This window comes from Mastomys coucha, unplaced genomic scaffold (assembly GCF_008632895.1).
Source record: "Mastomys coucha isolate ucsf_1 unplaced genomic scaffold, UCSF_Mcou_1 pScaffold15, whole genome shotgun sequence".
NCBI classification, from domain to species: domain Eukaryota; kingdom Metazoa; phylum Chordata; class Mammalia; order Rodentia; family Muridae; genus Mastomys; species Mastomys coucha.
The window spans coordinates 129,296,488-129,309,744 of NW_022196897.1; the positions used below are offsets into that span (position 1 = coordinate 129,296,488).

At 44.1% G+C, this 13,257-nt stretch overlaps 1 protein-coding gene and 1 long non-coding RNA gene across 2 annotated transcripts in view; one reads left to right on the forward strand and one right to left on the reverse strand.

Annotated features, from left to right (window-relative positions):
• Positions 1–13,257, forward strand: part of Banf2 (BANF family member 2) — a 42,725-nt gene that overhangs the window by 16,687 nt on the left and 12,781 nt on the right. The gene's annotated exons all lie outside the window — the stretch shown is intronic.
• LOC116091058 overlaps positions 1–13,257 on the reverse strand; it is a 27,721-nt gene that overhangs the window by 6,737 nt on the left and 7,727 nt on the right. Inside the window, exon 2 of the long non-coding RNA XR_004118923.1 lies at positions 10,749–11,401. This is a non-coding gene — a long non-coding RNA (uncharacterized LOC116091058). The remainder of the gene's footprint in view (positions 1–10,748; positions 11,402–13,257) is intronic.

Below are 13,257 nucleotides of genomic sequence, written 5' to 3' on the forward strand. Positions count from 1 at the left end.
AAAGGCGTGCGCCACCACCGCCCGGCTTCATACAGCAATTCTTAAAGTATTCCTACACAGAGTTGTATCTTATAGGATGGTAATTCCCTCCCCCCACCACCCACCAAAAAACTCCATAGACTACCTACCAAAAACCCCAGTGCTAGCAGGAGTTATTGGCCAGAGTGGTACAATAACCCTCTCCAAACAATATAGATCGTTGTCATTGAACTTGGTTGCCTTCCTTAACTTGAAAGTAAGAGCCTATTACTGAAGACACTACACACTCTGGATACAGGACCTGGAGAAATCTAGTTGGAACTACCTGAGGACTGGCTCTCATAGTATCAGAAGGTGTTAAGAATGCTGCTGAGATTTAAAAAAAAAAAAAAAAAGCTGTAAAGCCTGTGAACTACAACAATTACCAGCTTGGCAAGATAGCCCCAGCAGTGCAATAGTGGCATTTTTATCTTGGGGAAATCAACAATTGCCTAATTGGACTTAAGGCTCTCTCAGTATCGGAGAATTCATCAGCCAACTATCCATAGCTGGAGAGGTCATAGGCCAAGAGGAGAACCTACTGTCGCTGCCATTTTCCTAAACCAATATAATTTCTAGCTGTCTTCTAAATACTTGTCCTTCTACCCAGATAAGTGTGGCTCTCACCTCTCATCAAAGAACCTTCTTTTTGTAATAGATGGAGCCTAGGACAGAGATTCACAACTGCTGCATCTACAACCCAACCCCTACCCTGAGAATCAGGGAAAATTGAAGACAAGGGGGAAGAAAGATTGTAAGAGCTAGAGGACCAGGACATTTGCTGTGAGATACAGTCTTCTATATATGACAGGGAAGCTGAATATATCCCAGCGATATGCTCACCTAAACAAGGCCTGAGCAATGACAACGTCAGTTGACGTGCTAATGTGGATGGGGACAACTTCACAAGGGCCCACCTCTAGATGAAGAGCTACTTCCAAGCAATCAATGGCTGCTAAGAGAAGGAGAATCGATCTTCTTTAGGGACAAATCCCCTAATAGGTTACTCATTCCCAAGTGGACAGCTCTAAGCTCATGTATATATGAGCAACACTAAAGAGACTCATACAAATCAGATAGATAGATAGATAGATAGATAGATAGATAGATAGATAGATAGATAGATAGATAGATAGATAGGTAATCTTGGGAAAAATTTTAAAAGTTCACTTACAGAACAACCCAAAGATGTACTACTGTGATACTTACATGTTGAGCAAGGATGAGGAACATATTAAGCCTTTGTTTTCCATAATTAAACTCTAAGAAGAGTTTTTCTGCCCTCAGTAGGAAGACTGGAATTCAGAGCTCACAGGAGTCCTGAGCCTCGGCTGAGGTATTTTAGATAGCCCTTACCAGTGTCGTGTGTGTTGGTATGTGCACTACACCATGTGTGCCATGTATGCAGAAGCGAGACTGCAAGGAACCATGTGATACAGCACAAGTCACACTGACAGAAACACCTCGGGTTCGTCGTGTGTCTGATTTCGTGTCATTGCCACATTTTTCGAAACCACTACATCAAGTTATGTGATCTCATTCAGAGTCAGAACCCACAGTTTATGATACTGGCTGTTAATCACTGCACTACCGAGCTACAGCCTTCTCTCATCTGCTCTCCACATGACTGTTACTAAATCTGCTCTCAGTCTTTCACAGAGAATGGGGCCCTAAAGGAAGGGAATGTTTTCAGGGAGGACAGATATGACTGGGACCGGTCACTGCTAGAATAAAGGTACCGTAGGCTAGGCAGGATTTTACAGAAGCTGAAAACTTGCAGGTATGGGTTGCTTAAGGATAGGGAGGTATGCTGAGAAACAGTGGAGTCCATGGCTGTGTGGACATCAGAGAGCATTCTTAGACATGCCTAACAGGTCTGGGTCAGTCACAGGACATGGCCGCTCGCTGCCATCAAGAGACAGGTGCTGGGCTGTCTAAGGCTGTCAGGTTAGGTGTGAACCTTTGAACTACTGCAACAAAATGTCAGAGGCAACTAAGTTAGTAGAATAAGGGGTTTTAGAAAGTGCACAGATTTGGAGAAAAAAGTCCAAAAAATCACAGTGCACTTGGCCTGATGTGATGCCACTGTGCAAGGCAGAGAGTGGAGCGGACAGAGAGCCTATATATCATAAATGTATAGGCTACTAACATAAGATTGATTGTCATTATCAAGTCCTATACATTGCCCATAATTGGTAGCTGTATACATTGAACTTTTGAGTGTGTATATATGTTTGCATGTGTGGATTCGTGCATATGTGTGTACATCTGTATGTGTGTAGAGATCAGAGGTTGATATTGAGAGTCTTGATTGCTCTTTATCTGTTTAAGAAATTGTGTGTGTGTGTGTGTGTGTGTGTGTGTGTGTGTGTGTGTGTGCATGTGAGGTAGTGGTCAGAGGCCAGCTTTTGGGGTTGGTTCTCTCATTCTATCTTTATGTGGGTTCTTCTGGGAATCAAATCCAGGTCACCAAGCTTGTGTGGGAAGGACCTTTGCCTGCTGAGCCATCTTTCTGGCTCTCCACTTTAGTTTTTCAGACAGAAGATGATGATTAGTCCTCACCATCAACTTGATGAGATTTATAATCACCAGGGAAACAAATCTCTGGGTGTTTCTGCAAGAGATCTTTCTAGATTAGGTTGTCTGAGCTGGGAAGACCCATCCTAAGTATGGGTAACAGGACTCCCATGGCTGGTGTCTCAGACTGAGTAAAGCGAGCTAAGCAGGGGTATCCACCCTTTCTGCTTCTTGACTGCTGATACAATGTGACAGCTATGACAAGCTCCTGTCACCACCATAGGCTTCACTCTTGAACCGTGAGCCAAAACTAACCCCTCTTTTCTGAGTTGTTTGTTTTCAAATATTTTTATCATAGCAACAAGAAAGGCATCTAATACACAGGGTCTCTCACGAACTCGGAGCTCTCTCATTGGTATCATGAGTGGCTAGTGAGCTCCAGCGAACCTCTTATTACAGCCTTCTCAGGGCTGGCATCATAGGTATGTGTCACCACCCTGACTTTTTTACATGCAAACCTATGCGGACACGGCATGCACTTGAGCAGCTGAGCTACCTCTCTACTCCAATGCTAAACAGTCAGCAGGATGTTGATCTATGCTGCAAACAATGCACCAAGTTACGAATGATTCTAGGTCATAGGGAGTTTCAACTCCATTGTAATCCTGAGCCCCTTTCATCCATAATGTCCATTGTTGACTCAAATGACTCAGTAATTGTACAATCTGATTCTGAACTTGTGTTGAGAGATTCATAGCCATGGGTGAGATGGGGCATAGACAGGCTTTGAGAACCATTAATTTACCCTGGGAACTTTTGCAGGTGTCTTGGCTGCACACTACACACTACACACTTGGTGTGGATCCATAGAGCCTTATTCATCGCTGGAGAAGTGGGTAGAAGTTTTGAGGTCTTCGGACATTTTTAATATTAGGAAGACAATATCATATGGTGCCTGTTCTGTGTCTCCCAGACATTCCCAGTGGAGTCTGGCCCAGCACCCTGTAAACAAACCCATTAATATTCTCTTGATGAAATGTATAAATACTCACACCAAATGGGATAATAGGGACTATAAATAGCCTCATGTCCATTCAGGCCAGGTTTGGCTCCTAAGCATGTACCCCCTGCCAAAAAATAAAAGAAAAAAGAAAAAGAAGAAGAAAAAATAGATCACTCCGGTTTTCAGAGCAATTTGGATTGGAAACTGGTAGAACAGAGCCTGTTTGAGCTCTGTGCCATCTGAAGACTGTAAATGAACAGAGGCCCAGTGTGGCAAGGATCCAGCTTGCAGAGCTCTAATACGCCTAGCATTCTGGTTTGATGAAGCACAGACGATTGGCTCAGGCTTAGCCAACTGGCTATGGGCAGATTTGAGCCAAACTCAGGACTCCTCCCTCTAGCCCAGCCACCCTGCCAGGACTTAGCAGTCATCTTCAGAAACAAAGTCTGAAGTTTTGACCTTTACTTCTATTCCCTTTTCAGTACCCCAAGGATGGGAGCCCTTCCTTCCCTTGGTGATGTTAAATTCACTGGGTCCTTCTACTATGGGCCTGTGGAGAAGCCTCAGTTTGCAGGCCCTGCCCAACAAGTTCAAAGATTATGTTGTTAAGTATGGATGATGCTCACTGAACCCCTGGGGCTGGTTGAATTTACTTGGTCATCACTGGCAGACCGGACAAGACAAACATCTACTGTAGAAGGAATATTTGGAAGCCAGCAGAGGAATCGCAGAGGAATAAGAGAGCTTGCTTTTCATTGTAGAAAGAAAACTTGGGGTAAGGACAGCAAATGCAACCTCTGTGTTTGAAAGGTGTACATCACTGGTTATAGATATGACTTTCTCTCTTTCCAAGGCCTAGGCCATGGAACCAATGTCCCATCCCAGGACTCTATTGAATGAATTGAGTGAGCTAGTAAGTGAACTTTGGAGGTCTATCATGTAGGGCCCTTTGTTGTATAAGTAATGTCATCCCCCAAAAGTGGGCAATACTTTGAATTTTCCTAAGATAATTGAGAATTCCAAAGGCGGATGCCTTCAGGCATGGCTGGATCCAGCATGCCAGTGAGCACGTGGGAATCTGTCCCTCCCTCCTCCCAAGACTGCTTTCCTTGTCATGTGGGGGTCTTCACTGGTGGTCTCACAAGACTGCAGTGAGCAGTGTGTGCCTTGGACATAGTCCTTGAGCTAACTTTATAAAATGTAGCCATCTGGGAGCTCTCGGAAGCCATGAGGATAGGGCTTTCTTCCTCATGTGTGAGGGCAGCCTTGCCATGCCTCCTGAGACTCTGAGCACCTCATATTGAAACCCCAGCATCCAGGCAATAGTATATAACCTGTCCTCACTAGCCTCAACTGTCAAATTGACTAAAAAGTCCCCGCCCACTGTGGGAGGATGTCGTACACCTTTCCCAGTCAAGTTAGAAGTAAGGAGGCAAACAGTGAGCCCTTCTCCATGCAGTTTAATCAGGAACCTTCATATTTACTTCTTCTCTTGCTAGCTTCTTTTATATTCTTCTATATCTTCTTCTTACATCTTACTTATTACTACTTACATCTTATTAGTTACATCTTATTAGTTACATACTTATTCCTAATTCTATATCTTACATCTATCCTTACATCTTACTTCTATATCTACATCTTCTCTCCTATCCCATTACCAGCCCCAATTCTAAATACTTACTCCTAAATCTTACATAACCCATCACCAGCCCTAATTCTACATACTTACTCACTACTTCTTATTCTCTACATACTTACTATCTATCCCAGCCCATCACCAGCCCTAATTCTACATACTTACTATCTCTACATACTTACTCAATACTCCTACCAGCCCCCAGCCCTTGTGGGTTAAATACTTTCCCTGGTCCCAATCAGCATCGGCTATGTGGCAAAGCACAATAGGCTGCAGGAAATCATGCCAGCTTGCATCACAAACTGGAGGCACACAGCTTTTCCAACTAAGGCCTGTTTATCTCAATGCTCTCTGCTCTGGCTGGAGACCAGGTGTTCAATATATATGTATAGGGTGGCAGCTGCGGCTCCCTACAGGAGGAGGCAAGGTGGTCCTGGGCTGCCTAAGCTAGCCAGAAGCAAGCAGAAAGCAGCATCCCTTTGTAGTTTCTTCTTCAAGATCCTGCTTATGTGTCTGTCTAGACTTCTTTCAAGGAGGTACTGGGACTCGGAGGTGTTAACCAAAGGAACCCTTTCCTCCCCAAGTGACTCTAGGTCAGAGTGATTTATCTCAGTAGCAAAATGAAATGAAAACATCACCTTTCCTTTCACCCTTTCTCCACAAGAGACTGTTTGAAGGAAGAAGCCATAGCTTGAAGAATGGAGAAAAGGGTCTAGAGCTCCAGGAAGTAGTGTCTGGCTGCCAGCTTTCCCTCAGACTCCAGTGGAGGGGGCGTGGGAGTGTGCCCACGCTCCAGGTCAACTGCATCAGGACAGCATCCATGGCTGTCACACCTGTGGCTCTCACTCCCACAATTCTTTCTCGGGGGCTATGAGCCCTGCACTGTTCTGTGGTAGAGGCTGGATATAATGTCTCTAATGTGCTTGCCTTAGGAGGATTCATATTCTTCACAACTTTAAGCTCTCTCTCTCTCTCTCTCTCTCTCTCTCTCTCTCCCTCTCTCTCTCTCCCTCTCTCTCTCTCCCTTACTCTCTGTCTGTGTCTGTGTATTCGTCTGTCTGTCCCTCCCTCTGTCCTCTTCTCTGGACAATAATCTTAGGGCCTCCTGTATGTTTGGCAAAGACTCTATCACTTAGCTACATTCCCAGCCCTATTTTGCTTTTTATTTCAAAATAAAAGCCTTATGAGTTATTCAGTGGGCTTTGAATTTGTGATCCTCCTACCTCTGCCTTCAGAGTAGCTGGGATGGACAGTCCTGAGTTATTAGGCCCTGAGTCTTTGAGACCTACTGTATAGCAACACTGCAATCAATGAAGAGTATAGCTGGTCATGACAATGCATGCTTATGACCTCGGAACTCAGAGACTAAGGTAGGAGGATGGAGAGTTTGACGACAGCCCAAACTACTTAGCAAGGAGAGTCCTGTCTCAAGAAAAAGAAGGAGGCAGGGATGCAGAGAGGAGAAAAGAACAAGAAAGGGGGAAAGAAGGAAGGAGGGAAGAAGGGAGGGAGGGAAGGAAGAAAGGAGTGGTGAGCATGGATAGGAGTAGTGAGCATGCGTGCTCTGGATACACAAATTTAAAATATTAAATAAAAAGAAGTATGGAAAATGAAGTCATTGAACAAAGGAATCAACCAGACCAGCAGGGTGAGGATGCTAATCTGCCTGCTCCCTGTGTTTTCCAGTCATCAGATTTATTCCTAGTGGCCCATACAGAGCACTTGTGAACTCTTTTTATCATAAAGGTAGAATGCACCTATTTAGAAAGGCACACTTTTTTCTCGGCACTAAATCCCATAAGAAATACACTCTGCACGGTATTTTTGCACTATTCTTTCACAGTTGCACACATGCATGCAAAGCACTTTAATCATAACCCCCCATTAACCGTCCTTATTACCCCGCTCTACTCCCTCCTACAATGCCCCTCCAAAAAAATTCCCTGTCCTTTTTCCCACATTGCATTTTATTAGCATTGCTTGCATGAGCACAGGTGAGGGAACTGTTTGCTTCAGTAAGAGCAACAACATACCAGTGGCCACACTACTGAGGACTATGACTCCCCTCCCCCAGCAACCATGAACTTGTCTGTGGCCCCTCAGGGAGGGGAGGGATCTTACACCCTTCCCTCTCGTCCTAGTGTCCCAGTCTTGACAATGCACAGCATTTTAAAAACTTTAGGTTTTATTATTTTATGTACATGAGTGTTTTGCTTGCATGTATGAACACCACATTCCTGCCTGATGCTTGTGGAGGTCAGAAGAGGGTATCAGACCTCCTGGGACTGAAGTTATAGATGGTTGTCAGCAGCCACATGGATGCTATAAATTAAACCCAGGTCCTCTGCAAGACTAACAGGCACTCCTAATCACTGGGCCAACCCTCCAGCCCTCCATAGTATTTAACAGGACAAGATACTTTTAGTAGTTTCTTTTTTTCCCTTTTTGTCCCTCCTTTCTTTCCTTCTTCCTTCCTTCCTTCCTTCCTTTCTTTCTTCCTTTCTTTTTCTTTTTTGTTTACTTCCGAGAAATTGAACCCAGGATCACATATTCCTGGCCAAGCACACTGCCACTTAGCTACTGCTAACATTCCTGATGCCTTCAGGATCCACAGTCCATATTTTTCCTTATAATGCCCCCTCTTGTCCTCATTGCAAGATCAGATGGGAAGTTTAAGTCTCACTATGTCAGTCCCCTGGTCTGGGCAATACCATAGAGGCCAACAACCATCATGAAAATAAGATAATCTCTCACTCTTTGGAAAGTAAGTTCTCATAAGGATGATTTCTATCCATTTGGATATATAAACTTTTAGGGACACAGACAAGATGGTTGTATATACATTGCTTGGTTTCATAATTGCATGCACTTAAATCATAGGTTATATAAAGTACTTTGAAATAAAGTACTTTTCCAATTCACATTTCAAGAAAACAATTTTACTCTAACAAGTGTTAGTTCTGTGTCATCTCTTACAGTTCTCAGAGAACATAAGCTTCGCTTTCAGCTACTGGTGGTTCCTGGGAGAGGTTCCATTTTGAATTCCTCTAAACATGGGGGTCCAACCTATTGACCCTGCGACACGAGCTGTCATTTACAAAGTTCATGCTCAAACACACACACACACACACACACACACACACACACACACACACACACAATGTCATACTGCTTTAAGTAAGTTTGTGGTTTGGTCCTGGGCCACAGAGAACTGTCCTCAGTACATGTGACCCAATGGGCCAAGGGATAGACACACCTACTATCATGTCCCACCTGGAGCTTGTACCCCAAACCCCAGATAGGCATTTGCATGACATTTCTGAAGTTCCTCCATCTCACCCCATTTATCTTGGGGGTGTGGTTTCTGGTTTAAGACCTATTATGTAGCCTTTGAGAATGACCTTTAAATGGCTTCGAGCTTTCAGGGGCAGGGCAGTTCCTTGGGGGATTGCAATTAAATCCCGCTAGCTCCTTTATTCTTTATTTGAGCAGATGACTTGCTGAGTACCTTAAACTAGACTTGATTGAGGTCATTCCATGCCAGTGGGTCCTCTACAAGCAATTCTTTGTGGTTTAAAACCCAGCCACCGAGGGAACATCCTGTAATAGGAGGGTCTTCCCAGCAGGATTATTCTGAGACATTTGCAGGTGCTCTGATGGTATCTGTGGCTAAGTACTCAATCTTGTGCCCAACTGGAGCGCCCGGGGATTACAGGTATGTCCCCAGACGGGGATACTCCACTGGGACACAGAAAGTCAGGCCACTCAATAGGTGCAGAGTCTCCAGCACATGGATTCAGTTCTTCAGTCTTTGTTTTTCAGTAGGTGGAATGATTTAGGATAGGTCAGAGACAGGTTTGGGGAGTACAGGAGGGCAGGGGTTACTCTCTGGTACCAGTGATCTCACCTCATCCCCAAGCTTGTAGAGTAATTCTGCTTTGATTACACTACATAAATACATCCTAGATAAATTTCCCTTTAAAATAAATAGTTTTGAATTTCAAAAGAAAAAAGGAAGGGAGGAAGGAAGGAAGGAAGGAAGGGAGGGAGGGAGGAAGGAAGGAAGAAGAGGGAGAAGGAGGTCCCTAAGGCCTGCCGGCTCTGAGTTCTCTGAGTTCAGAGCTATGGGGAGTGGAAGGATGATTGCCTTCATACTGGTGTCTAATGAGGATCTGATGTGCCCGGTAGCTTGAGATGACACTGCTGTAGAGCTGGGCTGAGTGTGCCATATGGCAACACAGACACGCCAGTCCCAGCACAAAATCCGACTCAGCTGGAGTCCATCAGTGTAGCAAAGTAGCCAAGAAGTTTCTGAGAAAAATAAGGAAGCAGTGGTTCTCAAATCTCAGACACACTATAAAGGGGTGCTGCTGCTGTTGGTTGTATTGTTGTTGTTTGGTGAGAGTGGTGATGGTGTTGTTTGTTTGGTTGAGGTAGGTGGTGTTTGTTTGGTGTTTGTGTGTATGTTGCCCTAACTGTCTTGGATCTTTCTATGCTGACCAAACTCATAGACATCACCTGGCTATGCCTCCTGAGTGTTAGGACTAAAGAAACAAGCCACCAAGCCCAGCTTCCACTTAAGGTGGTTTTGAAAGATTTGGAGGCCCATCCAAATTCCAAGATAAATAAACTGAACCCTGGAGGAGGGACCACTGACTCCTTTATTCTTCATTTAAGCAGGAGACTTGTTGAGCATCTAAAACCGGAATTGATTGAAGTCATTCTTTGCCAGTGTGTCCTCCCCAAGCAGCCCTTTATGGTCCAGAACTCGGCCACTGAGAAAACTCCGTTTTCCCCGGTAGGGAAGTCAAACAAACAAAAGTCATCTTCACATGAGTATAATGCGGAGTCATGTTTAATCCAACAGAGCCATGATGATTGCTAAAGAAACTGAAACAGGGTTACCATGTCACACCGCATTTCTGCTTCTGGATCTGTTCTCTTAAAGAGTTAGAATCAGGACTTCAGGGGCACATTTATGCTCCCATATTCACGCCAGCAATTCTGACAGAGGTCAGAGGTTGGGAGTGACCGAGCATCTTAGAGATGAAGACCAGGAAAAGTGTGGTCTGTTGCATGTGACTGAATATTATCCATCCTTAAAAAGGAGGACCATGCCAGTATAAGCAACAGTATAGGTGAACCCTGAAGACATAATGCTAAGTAAAATTTCACAAAAGGATACTGGGAGATTCCATGTGTATAAGGTGTCTAGATCAGCCAATCCATGGGAACAAAGTAGATAATTGAAGGCCAGGGGTCTAAGGGAAGAGTATGGGGGAGTCATTGTTCATGGGTGTGGGGGCTCTGTTTGTAGAAGAGGCCCAGAGATGGCTTGCACACCAATGTAAAAACACTCAGCATTCCAAACTACACATCTAAAAAGGGTTAAATGACAACCTTAAAAACACTGTTTATTGCTGGGCAGTGGTAGCTCATACCTTTAATCCCAGCACTTGGGAGGCAGAAGCAGGCAGATTTCTGAGTCCGAGGCCAGCCTGGTCTATAGAGTGAGTTCCAGGACAGTCAGGGCTATAAAGAGAAACCCTGTCTTGAAACAACAACAACAACAAAACCTTCTGTTTATTACATTGAGATTGGGGCATACATGTCACAAAAGCACGTTTGGAAGCCAGAGAATAAGTCACAGAAGTTACTTCTTTCCTCCTACCATGTAGAAGGGGCTCAGGTCTTCAGGCTTGGTAGTGTCTTAACCCCTTCCGAGCCATCTCACCAGGCCAAGATGTCAAGTTTTATGTAATAAAAAACATAAAAGAAATACATGATATTGCGTGGTGATTTGCTCAATGTATGACCGTTGGCCAGCCATCCTCCTGCCCTCTCTGTGGAGCCTGTCAAAAACACAGAATCAAAGGTCCATCCCAGGCCTGTGGAGTCAGGACTGATGTTTTCAACAAGGCTTCAGGTAGCCCCAGCACGTTCTTTGAAAGGAGCCTCGGCTGTGCTGGACTATCAGACGATGCTGTCGTTTGATTTTCCAGCTTCTGCTCTTCTCTTCGCCCTTCCTGTCAGGAAGCTGTCATTGGCTGAGCTTCAGGGAGGCTGAGCACACACAGCACCCTGAGCTGATCTCTCTCCTGGCCAGTGACAGGTGGGTGGTAGCCTGTGTGGTCTGATTCTAGGTCTTGAAACTAAGGGAAGGTGATGTGCCTTTAGGAACACCCAAGGAGAAATGGAGAACCCTTCCTTTGGGCATTTTCACACTGAGAAAGACCAGAGGAAAAAAAATCTGTCGGCATTTTGGAACCTGGAGGACAGATAATCAGGTCCTGATAAGACTACAGAGATATCAGTTGACAAATTCCCAGATCCAGGTCATTAGAAGCAGTTCAGGTTACCTGAGATTGGGAGTGAATCTACTGTTTAAGAGCGTTTGAATCAGGATTTCCTATTACTTTTAGCCCAGGGTCTCTAACTTTACCACTGTTGACATTTAAGGCTGAATAATTCTGTTTTTAAAAGTGAATGTGGTTTTTTTTTGTTGTTGTTGTTGTTGTTGTTTTTGTTTTGTTTTGTTTTTTTGTTTTTTGAGACAGGGTTTCTCTGTATAGCCCTGGCTATCCTGGAACTCACTCTGTAGATCAGGCTGGCCTCGAACTCAGAAATCCACCTACCTCTGCCTCCCAAATGCTGGGATTAAAGGTGTGCACCACCACCACTGGGTGAATGTGCTTTTTATATGTGCAAAGTAGTGTTTTATATGACATTTTCATACGTGTATACAGCATTCTTTGATCGTTTGTAACCCAAACACCACCTCCTCGTTCCTTCTCCCCCAACACCTTCTGGTTCTCTCTTCCCCTCCGGTTGTTCCCTTTCTTTTCTCAAATCGTCATCCCTATGTCTTTTGTTTGTTTTGTTTTGTTTTTAAAATCTGATTTGACATATTCTCAAATGCACGCAATATTTTTCTGAGTCTGGCTTGTTTTGCTTAACAGGATGATCTCCAGTTGTGTCTGTTTTCCCACAGCACACCATATAATGACTGAATAAAGGAGTAAAGCTCCATTGTGTGTACACACCACATTTTCTTTGTTTTTTTTTTTTTGTTTGTTTGTTTTGTTTTGTTGAGACAGGGTTTCTCTGTGTAGCCTTGGCTGTCCTGGAACTCACTCTGTAGACCAGGCTGGCCTCGAACTCAGAAATCCACCTACCTCTGCCTCCCAAATGCTGGGATTAAAGGCGTGCTCCACCACCACCCAGTCCACATTTTCTTTATGTAGTCATCTGTCGATGGGCATGTAAGCTATGGTTCTTGTGACTAGTGCCAGAGCAAGCATGGGTGTGCAGGTGCCTCTGTAGTGTGCTATCTTAGATCCCTTCAGGTGTATGTCCAGGCGAAGGAAGTATATTTGGGCTTTGTGGTAGTTCTATTTTTAGTTTTTGAGAAACTTTTATAGTGGCTATACTGATTACATTCCCATCAGCTGTGTGTAGTGGTTTAGGACCAAATAATTTATCATTATTAGCAATAACACAGAGGTTCTTACCCTTCCTAGTGCTGCGACTCTTTAGTACAGAACCCCAACCATAAAATCATTTTCACTGCTACTTCATGACTGTAATTTTGTATGCTACTGTTATGGATTGCAATGTAAATATGTTTTGGCGATAGATGTTTGCCAGAGGGGTCATGACCCACAGGTTGAGAACCACCGTAATAATAGACCAGTCTCATAGCATCTATTGTCATCTGGTAATAACACAAAGGTCATTAAAACAATATCTATTTAGACAATGTCTAAAACTCTTCTCCCAGTCCAACACAGCTTCAGAAAATCAGCTGAATTGCCTTTCCTACAGCATTTCGAGTCCTTAAGAGTTCTAGTAGACACTTTGTAGCAGAACAACAGTATCTCCTTTTAGCATGGTCCCACCCACTTACCACTTCTCTTTACTTTCCTTTAGACTCTCTTCTGCATCATGTAAAATGAGAATCAAGTACTTGTCAAAACCAGTAACAGCTTGCTATCTGTTTCTTCACTTGTAAAGTGTGTGTGTGTATATGTGTTTGTGTGTGTGTGTGTGTGTGTGTGTGTGTGTGTGTGTGTGTGTGTGT